This window comes from Panthera pardus, unplaced genomic scaffold (assembly GCF_024362965.1).
Source record: "Panthera pardus isolate Hobbes unplaced genomic scaffold, ASM2436296v1 HiC_scaffold_6, whole genome shotgun sequence".
NCBI lineage: Eukaryota > Metazoa > Chordata > Mammalia > Carnivora > Felidae > Panthera > Panthera pardus.
The window spans coordinates 20,740,402-20,762,505 of record NW_026526991.1 but is presented as its reverse complement, the minus strand read 5'-3'; the positions used below and the strand labels follow the sequence as shown (position 1 = coordinate 20,762,505).

Below are 22,104 nucleotides of genomic sequence, written 5' to 3'. Positions count from 1 at the left end.
GACTACTTCCTTGGTTAATAGAATCTCAATCCTCACAGTGTCTCTGAGGTTAGAGATTTCCTTTCTCCCTTTCTATCCACCCAACCAGTGTCTACTGATCATTCTATTAGGGGCTATTTGCTGTGCTCTGCACTTAGGCTGCAGCAAAGAGCAGAAAGGTCTGAAGCCTGAAGAGAAGGATGACTTTTAAGGAAGTATGACAGGTCCAATGATGGTGAAGAACAGAGTGCAGAGGACCCCGGCAGGGTTGGGATGAAGTAGGGCAAAGTTTAAATTTCTTCTCTCATCTCCATTTTCAGTAGATCCTATAAATTCAACTTAGGGAGTATCGTATTTCCATTCCTTCTGTCTTCCCACTACAACTGTTTTATTCAGTCCCAGTATCCCAGGCACATTGGTCTAGGCTGGACATTCCTAAGAGTTTCCTAAATCTGTCTCCAGTTTGTCTTTGAAGCAGCCACCAAGGTCCCTTCCTGAGGCACAAATCTCCTATCTCTCCCTTGCTTAAAACTCTATTGGCTATACTCATCAAAATTCAGTGTAGGAAGCAGAGGTCTCTCTATGTATTTCAATCAGGAAAGGATTTAACATGGGGGTTAGGAATGATAATATCAGAGGAGGGTTAGAGGAACAGGTACAGGAAGGATGCACCAATGTCTACTAAAAGCCTGGAGTTTAAGAACTTCCAGCCATAGTTGTGCATGGATCAGGAATCCATGGTGCTACTGCCCCTCAACTGCTTTTCCTCACCCAGCAAGACATTGTACCCCAGAATGCTGCAGGAAAACATCGTACCTTTATGATCTTATCAAAGTGAAGAGCAGCCAAAAGAAGTCAAGAAAATGGTCTCCTTCTAATTTCCACCTTCCAGAGTTCATGCAAATGCATCAAATTGATGGAACCTAATTCTCCTTCAGAACCCTGGCTTCAAGGAGTGTGGTAAATGTAGGTTTTAATTTGCCAGCCTCTGTATGGGAAGGGACACTAGAAAGAGGGAGGAATCCACAGGGAGCAAGGCACCAATGGCATCCATCCCACCAGGCTCTCTGCTGCCTCTAAGAAATGTAACCTAATGTTCATATTTGTGTGAGGTTTCACCCTGATCATCGTATTTTGCCTAACTTCTTCCACCACCTACAATGTTTGCCATTGGCAGGTGCTAAAGAGATGTTTGTTGAATGTGAATGAATGAATGAATCCATTTATTCCTGACCCAGTTCTGTCTTACCTCTGGCCGTAGCTTTATCAGGCACGACCTTCATGGCTGGTCTTAACTTCTACCTGCAGGAGGCCTGCCATTTCTCTGAGGATCAGCCAAATCTGCCCTCCTCAGAAGGTCTTCTAAAATGGCCCTGCTTGCCTCCACCCCCCTTTCTTTTTGACCTTTGCATCTGTGTCATAGAGCTTATCACCGACTGCCTATATTGCATGTAGCTATGTGCTCATATTTTTTTTTACCTACCATGTTGTGAACTTCAGAAGAGCGACTGTTTTATTCACTGCCATGGCACCCTTCCCACCATGCCTCCATTAAGCTTTTCTCACCACTGTCTCCTTTCCTCCTCCTTTTCTCCAGACATAACCACTCTAAAACCCTTATTTTGTAAAGACATTCCTTTCAATTTTCTTATTTTCCTGTAATTTCAATTCAAAGTTGATAATTTGTAGGTGTGGTTTAGTCTTTAACTGCTTTTCTCTTGTCCTTCATGGAGACCTGTATGCCAATTTTTTCTTATCCTAACACATTTGTCTTGTTTTACTCCCAGGCAGTAATACAGAATAAACCTAAAAAGGGAAGAGCCTTAGAAAGAAAGAAAGGACAAATTTTAAATTTCTTTTAAATTTTTCAGTGGAATTCACATTATGTTCCCAGTGTTCGGGTTTTCTAGGCCTTGATAATAGAAACTGTATTAGCAGAACATGACAGCCATTATCACGTTCATAGCTGGGATTCTGAGGTATAAAGACAGGGCTATGTGATTTGTCTGTGTTTGTCACAGTGATTTTCTTAGAACTTCACTTTATTTGGGGTAAGGAGCATTCTCTTATTCTTTAAAGTTAATTTTCCAGAAGTATCTATCTCATAAGACAACTGAAATTTGGAAAAGCAAAACAAAAACAACAATGACAAAAAAACAAACAAACCACCTATTCAGAGAGACTGAGATTTTTTTTCTTTGTTTACTTAAATAGACTTTGTCTTGGAGGTTTTAGGTTCCCAACAAAACTGAGCAAAAGTACAGAGCATTCACATATACCTTTTCCCTCATATTGATTGCTCAACCACTGTCAACATAACATGCCACAGTGGTACATCTCTTAAAACTGATGGACCTAAATTAACACATAATCACCCAAAATCCATAGTGAACATGAGGGATCACTCTCGATGTCATGCATTTGTCAAAACCCATGAAATATATGATGTATCTACCATTACAGTATTGAATTTTTACACCATAAAATTCCTTTGTTCTGTATTTATTCATCTCTTACTTCCACTTAAGACCTGGCAACCATTTATCTTAACTATCTCCATAGTTTTGCCTTTTCTAGAATGCCATATGGTTGGAAATATACAATATGTAACCTTTTAGTATTGACTTCTTTCATTTAGTAATATACATCTAAGTTTCTTTCATGTCTTTTCATGGCTTGATAGCCCATTTCTTTTTAATGCTGAATAATATTCCATTGTCTGGATGTACCACAGTTTTTGTGCTTTCACTTACTGAAGGACATGTTGGTTGTTTCCAAGTGTTGGCAATTTTGAATAAAGCTGTTATAAATATTTGTGTACAGGTTTTTGTGTGGACATAGGTTTTCAACTCTTTTGGGGGGAAAAAACAGGTGCACAGTTGCTGGATTATATGGTAAGAGTATAAGAGTGTGTTTTAAAGAAACCACTAAACTGTTTTCTAACGTGCCTGTATGACTTTTGCATTCCTGCCACAGATACAGATTTATTTTTGTTACAGGTTCAAGGACTTCTTAAAAATTCATAAAAGGAAAAATCCATTCCTAAGAAGGTGTAGAATGGTCAGTGTATGGCCTACTTTCATTTTACCAAAATATGAACATGTTACAGTTATTTAAAATGCTCATTCTGTTTCTCCTCTCAACTCAAATAATAGAACTCAAAATTGATTACAGAGAAATGAGGAGAAATTGTATAAAAAAAGCAGGCAGGATAACCACATCTGTAGCACTGATACTATGGTTCATTCTTGATTTTTTTTTTTTTTTTTTTTTTTTTTTGCTTGTGGATCAGCAACATTGGGAGAATGGGAGATGTAGGTATTCTTCTGACCCCCCACCCCGGCTGACTTGGCCAGGTGTCTGCAATCGCTTTGGTGGGCTTCCTTGCCAATGAAGATGTTCTCCAGTTAGTCATACCAAGGGGAGACTGTTCTTTAGGTGCTAATGGCCATTGCAGCTATGCACAAAGAGGAGTTTTATTCCTGTTCTTCAGGTCCATCATAGTTAATTTCCTGTGAGGTAGGGGGAGTGGGTGAGAAAATTAGATAATCCTTTGGCTGGTATAGAGGGTCTATTATAAGCCCTAGGTCTTGCCCTATTTCCTCAATCCATATCCCTTCTTGTAATGGTCCTGTATGTTGGATAGGGCACTGGATTTCCAAGTAACAGCCACAGCTCATTGGTAGCCCTGCTCTTAAGAGTAAAATTCTGCACATAGAAACACAGGGCTCTGTCCCCTCCAAAGTTAAATGCTGGTGAAATTTCTCCAAGAAGGCCCTTCTGCTCAAGAAAATCAATAGCCTTTCATCTGCCAGCCAATTCAAAGTAGAAAGTATGTTTGGAATGCCTTATTGTCCCCAAGGTGCCCCAATTAGTTGGGTTACCATTGAAAGCCAGGAGTTGCAGAGATTGAATCTTTGTGGAGTAAATTAATGCTTGCGGTGTTCTGTAATTTCAAGGAGAAGGAAAATTCTTGAATAAAAAAGTGAGCTAATTAAAAATAAGCTCACAGGGATTTTTAAATTTTTTGAACTGAGTTTTTTTCCCAATCATATTAAAAACAATTCCACAAATACACACTGAGCATCCATATATACCAGGCATTGCAACAAGTGGAGAGGTTAGACAGATGGACAGGATACTCTTACATCACTCAAGGAACACAGGCTCTAATGAGACAGATACACAGGGGAGCCCAATCTCCCTATTACCATTTATTTGAGTATGTCCAGGGAGAGTTCACCTCTGGGGATACAAAGGTAAATAAAACTCAGGACTAGGACTTTCCTGAAGAAATCCAATAATAAGACCATTAGAATAACACGTGATCAGTGCCATAAGGTAGAAATGGTTAACTCTAGAATGTAGGGAGTGTGTATCTAGAAATGCTTCAAGGATGAGGGAGATGCTTGAGTTGGGTCTCAAGAGAACTCAGTAAGAGTTCAGGAGGAAGGCAGGGAGAAGAAATTCTAAGCAATGGAAAAAGCTTGTGCCAGGACCCTGGAATTGTTTTTTAAGTTTGTTTATTTTGAGAGAGAGCATGCACACATGGGTGGAGGGTCAGAGAGAGGCAGGGAGAGAGAATCCCAACCAGGCTATTAGGACATGGATGAATGGGAGGAGGCAAGTGGGGAGTGATGGCAAGAGGAAAGACAGGAGGACAGTTATGGGGTATCCTTCATCCTGTACATGGTAAGAATCAGGCAAGAGTGTTGAGTGGGAGAGGGCATTATGGTGTTTTCACTTAAAAATCCTTAGGTGGCTGTGAGGGATGGATTGAACTGAGTGAGACACGAGTCAGGAAAGCACATGTGCGTGCTCTCTCTCTCTCTCTCTCTCTCTCTCTCTCTCTCTCAAAAATAAACATGAAAAAAGGGGGGCACCTGGGTGGCTCAGTAGGTTAAGCATCTTATTCTTGATTTCGACTCAGGTCATGATCTCACAGCTCGTGAATTTGAGCCCTGTGATGGGCTCTGCACTGATGGTGTGGAGCCTGCTTGGGATTCTCTCTGTCCTCCCTTTCTGCCCTTTCCTTCCTCCCCCCTTGAAAATAAGCAAACATTAAAAAAGAAAGAAAGCTGCTTCTAAGACCATCACATTAGACCAGGGGAGAATTGGTAATGAGACTGAGGTGGTGGAAATGGGGAGATGATGGATGGAAGAAATGTTTAGGAGGGACTATGGGCAAGATGAGTTAAAGAATGATGCTGAGATTTCTAGACACCCTATAAAGGGTCCCAAATAGTCTTCCATGTAAGAGTCAATAAATGTCCTTTCATTTGGGCAGCAGAGTAGATAGTGATGCTCTTAAATGGAAAAAAAGGGGGAAGAAAAGGAAGTTCAGATTTGGGAGAAAAAGATATGTTTGGTATTAAGTCTAGGATTTTTTTTCCTTTGGTGGCTTTTTTTTTTTTTTTAACAAAACTTCCTGTTTCTGTTTCTTGCCAATGACAAATCCATATGCCTGTTTTGTAGATTGGCGTGCTATTGCTAATTGAAAATACTCTAATTGAAAACTATGTCCTTCCAGATGACCATTGGAAAATAACCTTCATACATTATACAGGATTGCCATGGTTATTTATTTATTAAGCCTCCTCTCAGGCTGGGTAATCAGAAACAGGGATGATGTGGTCAGGCCCAGAGGATTTCTATATCTTGCCTTCGAGGCAGCTCCCTGGGAGGAGAGCGAAATTGCCTAGATTCCTGGGCTCCTAGTATTCTGAAACTATTTGTTCTAGTTGATGCTTCAGAGATCAAGGACCTTGTCAACTTCTTCTCAGGATAAGCTTGGGCCAGAGCAATTTTAACATTAAAAAGAAGGACAATGTGAAATAAGGATCCATAAAATCTCTTGATTTATTAAATAAACATAATTTAACATTTTTGCTCAGTTTTTCAGTTCCTGTTATATAGGTGAGGATCAGCATGCAGTTCTTGGTAATTCCTGTTTCTAATGGGGCAGGAGTTGGCATATTACATGTAGTGCCGCCTGACCCTGGATACCACTTTAATGTCTGTTATACATTATTAAGTACCTATATAAGCTTGAACATTATGGTATGGTCCTGAGTACTATATTAAGTGACCCCCGAGATTTAATTCCTCAATAGTCAAGGATTATTGGAACTTTATACAGATGGTAGAGAGCATATGAACAGTTAATACAAGCATTGGTTGTCCTGTAAATATTCAAGAAATATATACTGAGTACCTGTCATATTCTGGATACTTTAGGCTTTGGGGACACAATCAGTGCAAGAGACCATCCTTGCCTGAAGGGAGCATATTTTATAGTTTAGAGGACAAATGTTAAATCAGCAATCAAATAAGTAGACACATTACATAGACCACGTGGTGGGAATGAGCTCTGTGAGTTCAAGAAACAGAAGGAGGGTAGTAGTTGGGGTATATGCTTATACTGTAGAATGAGGAAGAAATGGCTCACTTTTCCCAATGAGCAACGGAATGCTTATTAGAGACTCGTAAATATGATAGATTTATGTATACTGCATATAAATCATACCCCATCTTGTTCAACAACATAGTGAGGTGACTCCCATTTCCTTGACAAGGGAGCTGGCTATGTGGGACCGGGTCTCCAGGACCTGAGCCTGGGCCTTCTGACTCTTCCATTGCCCCTAACTGCAGACCTGTAGGATCGAACAAGGCACTTGGAATGAAGAAGTGCTGAGTCACTGGCCTCCTAGGCGGCCTTTCAGAAGATATGGGTCTTGAATTTTGTGATGGCTTTGATGGGATATTTAACAATCATCAAGCAGTGATAGTGGCAGTAACTCTGCCTACTAACATAGAGTTTTATACTTTGCAAAGTACTTTATATGGTTCCTCATTTGTGGCTCAGAAGAGCCCTCACAGGTAAGCAGAACTTGTTTTATTCTTCTCATTTAGGTTAAGAGATGACCTGAGGTGACACAGGGGACTGGGCTGGGACTTGACTCCACTGATTCTAATTCAGGGTCCTTGCCTTAAACCACAGAAACTCCTGAAGAAGGAGATCTATATGGCTCATAAGCTTATAGTTCTTCAGACTTCCAGAAAACAAATTTGTGCTTTCTTCAGAGTGCTTTTGATGGTGAAAAAGAGGCATAAAAAATGGACTCTCTCATGAATATATTGAGCTCACCACACATACACACACACACACACACACACACACACACACCCCTTGGTCTCCTCAGATTCAGCCCAATTCTGACTCTTCTGACCTATTGTGTGCCAGGGACTATCAAAGGATCTCAAATATGTTAAAAGATACTAATTATTTTAGCACAATGTTACTTGCCCTATAATAAAAGACTGGAAATAATGGTATTTACATACATAGAGAGGAAGATGTGATTAAGTCACTTTGGGGAATTTGGGGAAAGCTTCACCAAGAAGATAATAGTAAACTGGACTTTAAAGGATTATTCTAGGGAGAGAAGGTTATTCTAGGAAAAACATATTCTTCCTCAGATACCCTATTCCTTTGTCATGGTAATTGGGTGTATACAGAACGTGGGATCTATGGGAAGGAATGGTGGGAAATGATGCTGGTAGATTGAAGTCTGGTTGCAAAGGGCCTTGAGTGCCAGGCTCAGGAGGTGCTATATTTGGCCTGAGCAGGCCAGGTTTGTTAGTGAGGCAGTGACATGATTAAACTTGCTGTGTTTTAGAAAGCAAATGCGGTTGGTAAGGGAAAGTCAGGTTGGGACAAGGGACAAGTCAGAAATTATTGTAATAGTTTAGGAGAAGGAAGATGGCCCTCACCCGGCCATCATGCCTAATTATACATTGAGGAGAATGGTAGCAACAACATTAGTGAGGCTTAAAGACCAATTGGATGTGGAGACACACCAGTTGGATTTTGGATGCATACACTGGTTGGTTTTCCATTAGTACACACACACACACACACAGACACACACACACACACACACACACACACACACACACACACCCCTTGCTCTCCCCAGATTCAGCCCAGTTCTGACTCTTCAAGCTAACCATTGATGTAGTTTTCTATCCTCAAGAAGGAGAGAAGAAGTTTAGGTCTGTGATCTTAAGGATCCTTTTTGTGTGATGTGATTGTTGACCCCATAGGATTCTTCTGGCTGAGAAATGCTGAGTGTAAACACAGTTTTGAAGGCTTGGATGTGATGACTATATGTATTGCAGATTATTTACCTTTTATGTATTTGGAACTGTTGCCTATTTGAAAGCCTGCCTACTAAGCACTTTGGGGAAATTACTCTCACTCATCGAGTGACCTCTGATAGGGAAACATTGGCAGGGCAACCTATTCTCCCTTCATTTCATGCTGAAGGAGAGCTTAGGTATTAGACAAGGGATTACACTGCAGTGCTTATGTCTAATCCCACACTTTTCTGGGATCCTCTCCACTCTTCTAGTAATTAGGGATCACTCATCCTGACTTTAAATGTAATGTAAGGTAGAGTTAGGAAAAAGAAACCAACAAATACCAACTGCTTGCTCTTCAAATTACAAGCATCAAGAATTCATTTCTGTTGTATAAAGGGTTAAATTTAATCTGAGGTAAAAATGAGTGTTTCTTCTTTAATATGGATTTGCCTCATTCCTACTTCACCCAAATTCATGTAACACTGTGGGAAGAGTCCTCAGGTAATCTGACATGCTTAGTCAAAAAGATTTTGGGGGCGTTTGGGTGGCTCAGTCCATTAAGTGTCTGACTCTGTTTCTGCTCAGGTCATGCTCTCAGGGTAGTGAGATTGAGCCCTGTATTGGGGCTCCATGCTGGGTGTGGAGCCTGCTTAAGATTCCTTCTCTCCCTCTGCCCCTTACCTTCTAGCTCTCTCTCTTAAAACAACAGCAAAAAACAAAACACAGGGGTGCCTGGGTGGCTCAGTTGGTTGAGTGTCTGACTTTGGTTCAAGTTATGATCTCACAGTTCTTGAATTTGAGCTATACATTGGCTGTCTGTCAGCCCAGAGCCACTGCAGATCCTCTGTCCCATCCCCTCTCCCCCCACCTCTCCCCTGCTTGTGCTCTGGCACACTCTCTTTCAAAAATAAATATTAAAACACACACACACAAAACAAAAAAACAAAAAAAAACCTTCAAAAGGTTTTGGGGTCCTCTTCTATGTCCAAGTCCTGTGTTTCCACGGAGAAGAGAGGCATTTTGAGGCTGTCCTGGTTGTTCATATACTGGTATTGCCACCTGGGCAAGCACCTTCAACCTCTCTGAGCCCCAGTTACTGCAGTGAACATAATCCTATTTGTGTTCTGGGAGTGCTGTGAAGGCTGAGACATGTGAGGCCACTTGAAAAAAGTCTGGCACAAGGTAGGGTTCAGTATATATTAGTTTCTTTAGATACTGGTTGATAGAAGTTAGGGCAGAGACAAGCTTTTCCTTTAGGGAGATTTTGACTTTGTTTTTAAAACCATTGGTTGGCAGCATGTTCCTTAAAATTTCTTGATTCTCATATCTCCATTAATAGATCCTGATGTCAAAAATGGAAGTATATGCGGGTGCCTGGGTGGTTCAGTGGGTTAAGCGTCCGACTTTGGCTCAGGTCATGATCTCACGGTTCGTGAGTTTGAGCCCCACGTCGGGCTCTGTGCTGACAGCTCAGAGCCTGGAGCCTGGTTTGATTCTGTGTCTCCTTCTCTCTCTGCCCCTACCCCGCTCATGCTCTGTTTCTCTCAAAAATAAATAAACATTTAAAAAAACTTTTTAAAAATGGAAGTATAAGGCCATGTACCCTCTTGATGATCTAGAAAATAGGTGTATTTTTACTTTGTCTCTTCAGGCTGATTACAGAAAGTAGAATCATTTCGGCATTGAAAGATGGAGCTTTACAAATCCTTGTCTTTCAGACTTTATAAAACTGTCAGCATGCTTTTCTGAAGCAAATTTACTAAAACTATCTTTTTTTCTTATTTATTAAATTTTTTTTAAATGTTTATTGTTGAGAGAGAGAAAGCGTGCGAGCAATGCAGTACGAACAGGGAGGGACAGAAAGAGAGGGAGACACAGAATCTGAAGCAGGCTACAGGCTCTGTGCTGTCAGCACAGAGCCCGACCTGGGGCTCGAGCTCATGAACTGTGAGATCATGACCTGAGCCAGAGTTGGACGCTTAACCAACTAAGTCACCCAGGTGCCCCTCTTTTTTTTTTTTTGTTTTAAAACAAGTGACAGGTATAGGTACATAATTCAAATTACCTTCTAGTCTTCAAAAAGAAGTGTTAAATCATGCTGTTGTATAACTTTAGGTAAATTATTTTGGCCAGTCAAATAGCCGTCTAACATTTGGCCACATCTCATTTATTGAGAACCTTTTATGCATTAAATACTGGTGTTATACCAGGGAGCAAAATATAGTCCCAGAAATTGTCCCAAGTTTATTTGACTTGGATATTTTGTCCTTTACAAAATTCAGTGGGCGTTTGTTGCTATGTGGAATGTAAGGTGGTTCTCTTGTCTTTTCAGGAGGGAGGGGTGGAGAAGTGGCCAAACTTTAAAAAATTAATTGCATTAGAGTAAGTGACTGAAGTACCCGTTTTCATTGACCTAATTGCTACATAGATGTGCAATTATTTAATCTAAGTAATTTGTACTTCTGCAGTTTTATCATTTTCATGCTTCATTATCACTCTGTATATTCAAGGTATTGAACCTGTTCCATAAACAGTATTAATCTCAATTACTTTGTGAGCTTTAAATAATATTCCCTTATTAAATATATTCTTTGTTATGCTGCCCATGTTTTTGCAGTGTCAGAAGCTGTTGATGCTGATAAAAGCAAACATTTAGTTTAAAAACCTTTTCATGTTTTAATGAGATTAAAAAAATAATGTGTACATTTATATTTCCCAAGGTTTGGTTATGGAAAACACCTTGTTAGGCAAATATAGAACTTTGAGTCCAGAGTCCAACTCATGGCTTGGCTTTTTATTCAAGGGACATTCAAATAGAACATTTTCAGTCTTGGCCAGAACCACGGTGTTGAAACATCGAAAAGAAGATTTAAATTGGCCCAGGAGACTATAAACTTCTTGAAGGCAGGCAGGGTCTGCCACTTGGATCTCTGTAGCTCTGAAACATGGTTGGCTGTTCTTTAAATGTTTGCTGGTTGAACTGAAGTGAGTAATGAAACTGAATTTGGGACTCTGTGTCCCAGGTTTTCCTTATTTAATGTACATAGGACTACCCTGGCAAACCATACTTCTTCTCAAAAATTTCATTTTCTAATGTTCATCTTTTGTGGAACATTTTTATGGCCTCCTGCTGTGACTCATTTGGGTAATGAGTTAACTGCTTCCTTGGAGCCCAGCCCTTCCTTTTAAGCTGTGGTATTCAGGTCCCCCAAAGTAGTTTGCCTCTGGGTAGAAATTACACCAAAGTAGTATCCAAATAATACTTCAACTTCTAGGTAAAGACAGAACTAAAATTAAAAACTCTATATCATGTAAGCCATCTGAAAAACAAACCTAGAAGCATTTGTATCTTTCCATTAACTCTTGGCTAGTGCAAGGGAATTCATCTTTTCTAGAGATAAAAAGGTTACCCAAGACTGTCTCCCCAGATTCAAAAGTTCTGAAGTTTTAGTGTGGAGTTCAGTTTGACTGGCATTTAACCTTAGAACCTATGCCCCTATCTAATTTAACTGTCATGACCAAAAACAGATTAATTCAGATATATGTGCTAAGTTTTTAGGCTCATTGTTAGAATGGGGAAAAAGGCAAGAAGGAAAAGTGTCACTTTCTCTAGTCTCTAGTCACCACGAAGGGATTCACTCCTTTGCCTCTTCTTTTTTTTTTTAAAATTTTTTAAAAACATTTTTATTTATTTTTGAGAGAAAGGGAGAGAGGGAGGGAGGAAGGAGCAGAGAGAGAGGGAGACACAGAATCCGAAGCAGGTTCCAGGCTCTGAGCTGTCAGCACAGAGCCCGATGAGGGCCTTGAACCCATGAACTGTGAGATCATGACCTGAGCTGAAGTCAGATGCTTAACTAACTGAGCCACCCAGGCACCCTAGCTCCTGTGCCTCTTCTATTAGTCTGGCACAATTTCGCATACTTCAGTGTGCCTGTGAACTTTTGTACAGGTTTGTATGCCCAAAACCACATTTTCCCTGTCTTACGGGTGACTTAAGAGACCTCAAAAGGAACTCTTAGCTGTCTTGATAAATTCATCTCTGACAACGACTCCTGTGCATATATAGTGCACAAGAAAATGATAAAGCTAAGGGACAAATTTCTGGAGAGACCTTTAACCCTTTTCTGCCTCAATTTCTCACTTGTGAAATAGGGAGACTAGTGCCTGGTCCTCACATCCTGTGCCTTGGCCATAAAGAAGCTTACGTCCAAAGTGCTTCTACTGTACTCAGGGTGATCTCTCCATGCCCAGTATCAGGCTGTCTGGTCTGGAGATGCCAGCAGACCTCATTTAGGGTGGGTTCCAAGTCTGGCTTCTTGCAGAGATACCGTGGGATGCGTAGGAAAACTTCCTGAGCCTTCTGGTGTCACTATGGGGCTTTGGAGCTTGTTTTTAATAACAAGCAAATATTATCAGCAACTGAATGGAGAGTGAGATGCCAACCCTGCCAAAGTTCTGTTGGAGGCAGGGGGCTGTCCTGTGTCTCTCAACCCACTGTCTCTGATGCTCTTGTCACACTGACAGGGTTCTCGCTGGCTGGGCTGATTGGTCGCCGGCAATAACTGATATGGAATACTGATATTCTCACGGGCAGTTCCTTCCACTCCAAAGAAGCTCCTTTCCTCCCCTCTTCCCACGTTCCCAACCCCAGCCTGGTGCCCAGCCACCCCCGACCGTGACGCCCCTTCACCCGGGGGAGGACAAGTCCTGGGCGTGATGCTCTGAGCTGGCGGTGAAATCCACCAGGCTGCTTTCACTCCAGCTCGCTCTCGGGAGAGTCCTGCTCCAGACTTCTCAGGGTTTTTACAGCACAAACAACTGCATGCGGGCCGAGGGGAGGCTGAAACGGACTTGTGTGTGGTGGTTTTATCGTCTTTCATCACTTTGCTGGCCTCATCCCGAGGCACTTGCCTGGATTTCTTTCTGCCTAAGACTGAGGAAGGATCCCTTCTCCTTCTTTTGACTCTTTCTATTTTTATGGTAAGTGCTTGCATTGAATGAGCTGCTCTGCTGCAGTGAACTGAAGGCTCTTGCTCGCTTGCTCCCTCTCTTCCCAGCTAAGCTTTAGTGACCTTCTCTCTGCGTTTCTCCTTTTTTCATGGATCCGTTGTCTGGGGTGAACCAGAGAACTAAAATGCCAGGGCTCATTTGTCTGGACGGTTTTTCTTTCTTTCTTTCTTTTTCTTTTTTTCATAAACCTGAGCTTCTCAGCTCTGATGGAAACATAAGCACTCTCTCTTTGTCCTTGAAGCGGCAGCCAGGGGAATGTGTTCACGCTGGTAAACTGCAGCAGTGTGCAGGGAATCTGTGGAGGGTGACTGACAAATTTGGGCAAGATGAATCCTTGGTGTGCTGAGGTTCACTCTCAGAATCCCGAAGGGCCGGGGCTGGGCGGCCCACATAGCAAACTATTCCATCTTTCCAGGTGAAGACAGCACCCGCGTGAGTTATGTCGGAGTCTGCCATGGGCAGTGGCGCTTGGAGCACCTGCCCCCCGAGAGTCCAGACCGGCCCTGTGTTTTGTGGGCTTCACAACTTGGGCAGTAACATTCGCGGCGGGAGGAATCCTGCACTGGCGGATGGAGTGATTCATGACCTCATTGCTTCCTTTTTCCTTTGGAATCTCAGGGTGCCTGCTTAGCAAACCATATTTTACATCCTTTTCAGAGGCTGGTGGGGCAGTGATGACAGGAACATTTTTGAGTTGGCAACACAGTTTCATCCTCCTGCTGGGAGAGAAAATGGTTTGAGGCTACTGGAATGGTTAGACTTTTTTAAGTGAAAATAAGCAGGTTTCCGAGGAAGAACATGTGTGTTGCAGCATCCACAGGCAGATTGTTTATTCCAGGACATCACTCTGAGAATAGTGTCCTAATTTTTCACCTGGTCTCCTGAGCCTTGCTGCAGACAGAAACACAACTTGAGGTCTATTACTGGCTTGCTGCCTCCTGTAGCCCAAAGGAAACCGAGAACATTTGGTATAGATCTCACTGGTGGTTGACTGAGTACCTCTCTTCACAGGGAGATGTCCCTTCTCTTTTTGTTTTTGGTAGCAGGTGTGTTGAATTATTTTGGCATTCTAGAGAATAAGCTTCGCAGTGGTGTTTCTGCTTAGTTCTTTTCCAGCTTGGGCTGGAAGATGGGTTGTCTTATTTGATTTTTGTATGGGATTTCTAATTCTGGTCCATTTCACTCTAGGGAGGGTTCTGATCAAATGTAATTCAGCCTGTGATTTGTAAGATACTGCACTAATAAATGTGATTTTTTTGGTAACAAATGAGAGAAAAAAGGTGGGGTGAAATTTCTGGTCTTTCCCCTGTTGATTGGGAATTGGAATATAAAGTTCCTCAACTGTCTTACTCATTCTCACCACTTTTATTTCTACTGCCTGTGTGGATTTTTCTTAAAATAGTGGTGATGACATCAGGCATATGCTTTCATTCTGTTCCCTGGGTTCAAAGTAGATACATTTGGTGGAGGGTTCTTATATGAAAGCATACATTTAAATAAAGAGCAAGAATCTGTAGATGTTTATGTGACAGTCCAGTTTCAGAGTGAAACCAGCAAATAGGTTAACAGCAACACAACAAAAAATTAGGATCCTCGCAGACTGTAAACTCTGAATCCTTAAGTAATGTTTGAAATACTTTTGGCATTGTTTGGATTAGCTCTTCTAATATCCATTCTTTCCTACACTCAGTTATAGCTCATAGCAATGTTGTAATCTGACTGGTAGACTTCTCTGCTTCCTTGAATCATTCTTTCATTCTTACTTGTTTACTTACATCCTTAACGGTGTTTTCTTACCTTGCTTATTCTTTTATTCCTCCAATTGCAAGGATTTTTATCAGGTGCTTGGCAACACAGCCTGAGGTACTCAAGATGGGAAGCGTTAGAATCGGCTTGTATGTCAAGGAAATAGACTCTGCATTTCACACTGCAAGCAATTTTGCATGCATTGGAAAAAATATATTTCCTTTTAATTAGTAGCAACTTCAGCTTTGAGAGAAGAGAATTCCTTAGGCTTCTTTATCTTGCTGAACAGAATGTTTGCCTATACAGTCAGAAGTGTGTGTGTGTGTGTGTGTGTGTGTGTGGTATATGCAAGTATATACACAAATGTTTACTTAGGACTGTTATGTGAATATACTTTTAATAGTTATAGCATGCTCATTTAGAGGACTGAAACAAAATTCCTAAGCTATTGCTTACCATTCTCTAGCTAGCTTTTTTTTGTTGTTGTTGTTATTGTAGGGATTTCCCCACTTCTCACACCCCTCCTCCAGATAACGCCTTTGGGAATTTCTTTGAATTGGGAGAATTCTACAGCATTTCCTTGTCTCACAGCATGGTGTCATGTTAATTCCTTTGCAGGGTCTCTGAAGGCAGCATAGAAAACTACAGCAGGAAAAACTGATAAAAGCTGTGCTGAGTGGAGCCAGTAGCCTCTGGTGATGAAGTCACCACAACATTTTATTTGTGTGTTGATTCAGCTGCTGTACCTTGCATCTGGTTTTGCTTGCCACTCTGGCAAATTGTAGTTATTTGAAATAGGTCTAGAAGCACCTACATTGGTGTAGATGCACTTATTCATTTTTCACACTTGTTAATTACAGCCATCCTTAAAACCCGTGCTCTTACTGTTTCTTTCGGGGGTGGTTTAATTTGAAATCTGCAGCTTCTACTGTAAATCAGTATTCCATTTTTATCCTGCTCCTCTCTGTGTTCTTTCCTACTTCTGCTTTATATATGTTGCTATATGTGAGCACTCATATGTGTATGCTTAGAAACTCAGGCAGTGAAAATTGACAACTAATGAAGAGTTGGTTACAGCTTCTTGTTTAGTAGCTGAACTTCAGTGTTCAGAGGGAAGAAATTGCCCCCATTAATACAAATATAACCTCATGCTTCTACAGGCATTCTTGTCATTGAAACTGTTTTCCATAGTTGATTACCAGGACTAGAAATAGAATCAGTTTTGCATTTTAATTAATGACATTCTAGATCTGTCTAGGTTGGACTGCCCTCAAATCTTGACATGTTTACTACCCAAAAGGTCTTTGTATTTAGAGGGGGAGTTGATGGTGTCTATTTTTACAAAGTAAAAACTTTGATTCTATAACACAGCCTTTTTTTGGGGGTGTGGGGGAATTCGATGAACCATATCATTAAGGATGTTGGCTGATTTTTTTTCTGTTGCTTTTTCCAGTACAATTAATATAGTCCCTTTACCATGCATGTCTCCATGAGCCTTTTTTTTTAAACAGAGGAAAAGAAGAGGAATGTACAACTCCCACATAAAGCTGCTTAGGGAGAGGACTGTTCTTTAACAGAGATTCAAGACCACTTCTAACACCAGCTATGGTGATCTACTTTGAAAGGAACTTGCTATTCAGTTGGCAACTTACATTGTATAAAATAGGAGAAATGCTTCATGAGCTGTGTTGAATGTTGCATTTTTGATCTGTGCTTCCCTATTGAATTCATTTAGGACTATAGTCACTAGACAGCTTTGCAGGAAAAAAAAATCATGTCCTCAGTAGCATAATAATCTAGCCAGACTGTCATAAATGTTTATGTTGCAAGTTATATCTCTTGGGTGGTAGAGGGAGATGGCAGAATTTTGGAGCAGAACCAAATCACAGCCCCAAAATAATGTAAGACGAAAGGGGAAATTCTTCCCTTTATGTAGCATTCAATTCTCCAGTCAAGCTGTTGGCCCTTAAGTCTGAAGATCCAAGAAATTGTTAAAAACAAATAATAACGCGTTTTGTGGACCTCGTCTCTAATAGAAATCCTTGACCCTTAATTAGGCATCTGCTGAGTGGCCTTTCTTTCGGCTTGTGTGAACCAGCAGCCATTCTTATAGAAAACAGACATACTGTCATGCAGTAGGAATTTACTTACTTACATTTTTCCTGTTGGTCTCCCACTGGGGACCTCCTGTGAGTGTCAGAGGGAATGAGTGGAGACAGAAGACAGCTAGTCACAGTGGGATGTCTTCAGGACCCCAGGGTTCCAGTGCAACCTCAGGCACCAACTGCTGTGAGACTCCTACTCCTAACAGCTCCCTTGGGCTTGGGCCAGATAATCTCATTGGGTTCCCCCAGCCATTGAAAATTATGAACTGTTATTTTACCTCTATTTTTTACTAGATGGATGGTAATTTTTAAGGCAATGGATCCAGATTAGACATTCTTAGGAGGTGGGCTATACATGCCCTTGATAACCTTCCCTGGAACTATAACCATGACGGGAACATCAGATTCAGAAAAGTGTGATAATGGTGAGCCTTCATGAACAGAGCTCCTGTGTGTATGACTACTGCCTGATTACCCTGGGACATTTTGAAATGTTCCTCCTAACCATAGAAAAGGAACTTAAGGCATGTGTTATCAACCCTCTCATTTCCTATATAAGGAAGTTGACTCTCAGGGAAGTTAAATGTCCTCCCCAGGGTTGGAGACCTGGTTAGCACCTGGGAAGACATTTCAGTGCAGTGTGCATGGATTTACTCAGATCCCTTGTTCTGTTCCTGGTGTGGGACCCTTTCCACAATACACAGCTGACACTTACTGTGTCATTCATTGCTCACAAAACTGCTTTGTGGCATCCAACTCACTGGTGTCCATTATTTCTGGGTTCATTTCATGCAGATTACGTGGCTGTACCAGTCAGAGTGAGTCACATCAAGCCAATGTTTATGGTAATTTGTTCATGCTTGTGTAGAAATGCATTTTTTTATATTGAAGTTTTGCTTTTCTTATGAACATTTCAAGAATTTTACAAACATTATGCTCAGTTATTTTTTCCCCTGGCATTTCAACTATTTGACTGATGATCAGTTTTGTAGAGGGGTTGATATATTTATAGATGGATTCTTTCATCCATTCATTCACCTAATACATATTGAGCACCTATTATGTCCATCCATATGCCAAGCAGCAGGGATCCAGTGATGAAACAGCTGGATGCCACCATTGCTGAGAGTGTTCAGAGTGTAGTTATGCTTCATGGAGTTTGTCTTGATTCTCAGCCAGTGATGTTACTGTTTCACATGGTTTCTCAATCTATTTGAAAAGCCATTTGCTTGGTCAGTTTCTGCCTGGGAGTATTCCACTGACAAGTTCTTTCCCCACAAAGGCACCTTTGCTGTCATTGCAACATGTATCTTCCAGTTTTCAAAATAATATTCTTAGCTTCTGTTCTGTTACCTGACTGAAAAAAAGAGATTGATTGGCTAAACTTGTTTATACTGTTATGATTCACAAAATGATTGTTTCCTTCTTTGGAAAAAAATTAGCTATTCTCTGGAAATCCTAAATGTGTAGTCTAGATAGCAAGGTGTTTGTGGAACTAATTGCCGGTTAAAGTCAAATCCCTTGGCCTTGCATGGCAAGCCCATTATTACATACAGCCCTTGTTTGCTTGTTTGTCCTCTTGCTCTGCAGCTCCTGTGGAATTTTTTTAGAAGTATCAAACCATTTGCAGTGCTCTCATTTGCCTCGGTGCCTTTGCATATGCTGGTTCCACTGAAATGTCTCTGCTGTCTTCAGACTAACTTTCAAGGCAGGTTCAGATATCATCTCTTAAGGAAGCTCTGTGATACTTAACACCTTTACTAACCTCTGTCATGCAAAGCTGAGGTAGGTAGATCATGTCTATCCTCTTATATCCCTTAGTACAAAGATCTCATAGGATTTTATAGACTGTACTGTGATTGTTTGTCTATTGGTTCTCTTTCCCAAATAGACATTTTGTTCCTTGAGGACAAGGACTATATTTTCATCTCTATATCCCAAGGCATAGTTTAGTGACTGCAGATACCAATAGCAAATACCCAGTAATCCTTGAACAAGCTAGACTGGGAATCACCATATAAAACCTATGGTGCTGGTTTTGGTAGCTACTGCTCTATGTAGAGAAATTAATTTTTCAAAATAATCTGACTGTGAATTATACTGAGAAGGATAAAGAGATAGGCAGTCATCCTGATGGAGTCTATTAGAAAACCCCCAGAAAATGTTTGTCTCCAAAAGAGTTTCAACAAAGTAAACAACTAGAATTTATTAAGTGCCTTCTATAAGCAAAGCATTGTGTTAGGTCCCCAAGAATGCAAGATTTTTTAAAAAGCCAGAAACTAGTAAGGATTTGTGTCATGTGTAAACGATCTGGTTACAAGGCAGATGATTACAGAGATTCTAATAGGCTGTAGATGTGCAGCTGAGGTAAGGGAGCTGGGTTTACAGAGGGACAGAGTAACTGGCTTGAGCAAGAACTTAGAGATCTGGGGTGCCTGAGTAGCTCATTTGGTTAAGCATCTGACTCTTGGTTTTGGCTCAGGTCATGATCTCATGTTTTGTGAGTTCTGGCCCCACTTGGGCTCTGTGCTGACAGTGTGGAGCCTGCTTGGGATTCTTTCTCTCCTTCTCTCTGCTCCTCCCCTGCTCACATTCTCTCTCTCTCTCTCTCTCTCTCTCTCTCTCTCTCTGTCTCTCTCTCTCTGTCTCTCTCTCAATAAGTGAACATTTAAAAACAAAAAAGGACTTAGAGATTGATGGTGTGGTCAACAAGAAGATGGCTTGGGGAGTGGTGGTCGGAGGGAAATGGAAAAGGCAGAGAAAGTCCAGGGACCCTTGGGTGGAGATGGGGATGGTATTCAGAAGAAGTAAGTGGCAGTTTATTATTTCTGAAAGATGGGAGATAATTAATAGGATCTGGATAAAGCCAAAAAGGAATCTCTCCTCAGGTTTAATTTTTTTTTAAATTTTTTTTTAACGTTTATTTATTTTTGAGATAGAGAGACAGAGCATGAACAGGGGAGGAGCAGAGAGAGAGGGAGACACAGAATCGGAAGCAGACTCCAGGCTCTGAGCCATCAGCCCAGAGCCCGACGCGGGGCTCGAACTCACGGACCGCGAGATCGTGACCTGAGCTGAAGTCGGACACTCAACCGACTGAGCCACCCAGGCGCCCCTCCTCAGGTTTAATTAATCAGAAGTCTATGTTCAGGGAAGGAGAGCAGTTGCTCAGTACATAAGCACATAAGACGTTTGCTTCTCACCCAGCCTGTTTACCCTTGAGGGTATACTTTGACATTCAGAGTCATCACAAGGAAATGAAGCCAGGAAATCTAATCTAAATCAATCAGTTTAGACCTAGAGAGAATTTAGGATGGAGGTCACTGAAGTTCCTGTGAAAATACTGTCCAGAGTGTAAATAATCCCACGGTCCTTTGGTGCTTTATTGCCCATAACTTCTGTTTCTTTTTCTTTGGCAATTAGCTTAGTGCTATTTACAAAGAATATAATCATTTTATAAATCAGTGTATATATGCATGGATAAGCTATGTTCATATATGTGAAAAAGTAGCTTATTAGAAACTTCTATCTGTAATCAATTCCATTCATCCCCAAGGTATGATTTCTGTTGTGCCTTTTCCTACTTTTCTTTTCTCTAAAAGAATTGGGGAACATAGGTTTAGGGACTGGTAAGTTAAGTTTTGCGCATCTGAGAATTGGACCTGGTCAGATGTCTCTCCACCTTGATTGTAACCTAAGAAGATGGAGTTGGACAGTCTCTAGATACCTTGGCCAGAGCATGAAAGCAAATAGATTTTCAGTGAGAGATTAGAGGTAGAAAAGAAGCTCACGTCATTTGCTCACTCACTAAACAAGTGCTTATTATGCACTTACTATGCTTCAGGCATAGTTCTGGGCACTAGACAAACAACAGTGAACAAAACCATCTATATTTTGCTTTCACAGAGCCAACATTTGGGTAGAAATGGGAGGAGCAAACAGACACCATTAGCAGACACAAAGCATGTCAGATGGTGATATGCACAATGGTGAAAGTGAAGACTGTTGATGCTACTGTTATCTTCATATTTAGGTTCTCCATTTATTGAACTTACTCATTGTGTTTAAATTATTTTGTTCCATGCATTGTTTTTATAGCTTGCTGTTATGATATTTTACTTTCTAATTAGTCTCCATAAGCCACAATCTTGACAGATTTTTCCCCTAGGTAAATGCAGGTATTGAAACAATTGGTACTGAGAACAAAAGTTATAATCAGGCATTTAGCTCTTGAATTGACTTAAAGGAGAAGTAAGATGGACACCAGAGCTCATGAGTATTTTTCTCCAGGGTAAAGTTGTCAGAATTTAGATGAAGAATATAGGAAAGAAATAGACCAGTCTCTCAGTTGAGTCTGAGGGGAGCGGATTGGAGTGTTCTTCTGGGAGACTGAGAGCTTGAGCTTCAGGAGCTCTGGCCCTGGGAGGGGGGCAGGGAAATGATGGACATCACCAGTGAGCACAGCTCATTAGGAAGAGATGAGATGATATAGAAAGTAAACATACAAGAAATTTAGCAAGTTATTTCATTTTGGGAGGGAAGAAGCATAAAGCCAGTGAGACACATATGTATCAATGAGCAACAGTTATAAAAAAAGGTTCTGCCTAATGTAGAACATCTGGATGAGTCCATTAATAGAAGTGGTGTCCTGAAACAAAAAGAAAAGTTTATGAATTTTTAAAAATTCCTACCCTATTTGTGATCTTTAATTCAGTATCCATGTTCTATTTTATTCCAAGCATACTTTTGGTCAATATTTTCTACCTTTCTTCTAAAAGAATTTGGATTTAAAGAAAAATCTCTCCTGGTGGTGGAGAGCTTGGGCTCTGGGACAGGCAGTTCGGTTCCCATCCTGGCTCTGCCACTTACTCACCTTTGGGCCTTGGATGGGTTGCATAGTCTTTTTGTATATCATTGTCCTCAATTATAAAAATGAGAGTAACTAACAACCCCTACCTCATAGTTAGAGCTGTTGAGTGTTAAATGAGATAGTACATGGAAGGCACTCATCACAGTGCCTGCAAGATGGTTACATTGACCAGCAGTTGTTAATGTTACCATTATTTGTCTCTAGTGTTAGGAATTTGGAGGAATTTTCCTATGTATATGTATGTTTGTG

The 22,104-nt window shown here is 40.9% G+C and overlaps 1 protein-coding gene across 6 annotated transcripts in view; it reads left to right on the top strand.

The window, feature by feature from the left end:
• ANO4 (anoctamin 4) overlaps positions 1 to 22,104 on the top strand; it is a 418,329-nt gene that overhangs the window by 61,038 nt on the left and 335,187 nt on the right. The window contains exon 1 of one of the 6 annotated variants that reach the window (XM_053894724.1): positions 12,636 to 13,104. The exons of 4 other annotated variants lie outside the window; for them this stretch is intronic. The gene's annotated coding sequence lies outside the window, so the exon portion shown is untranslated. Of the gene's footprint in view, positions 1 to 12,635; positions 13,105 to 13,422; positions 13,550 to 22,104 lie in introns of those variants that run through there. One more of the 6 variants, XM_053894726.1, reaches the window with a different exon arrangement.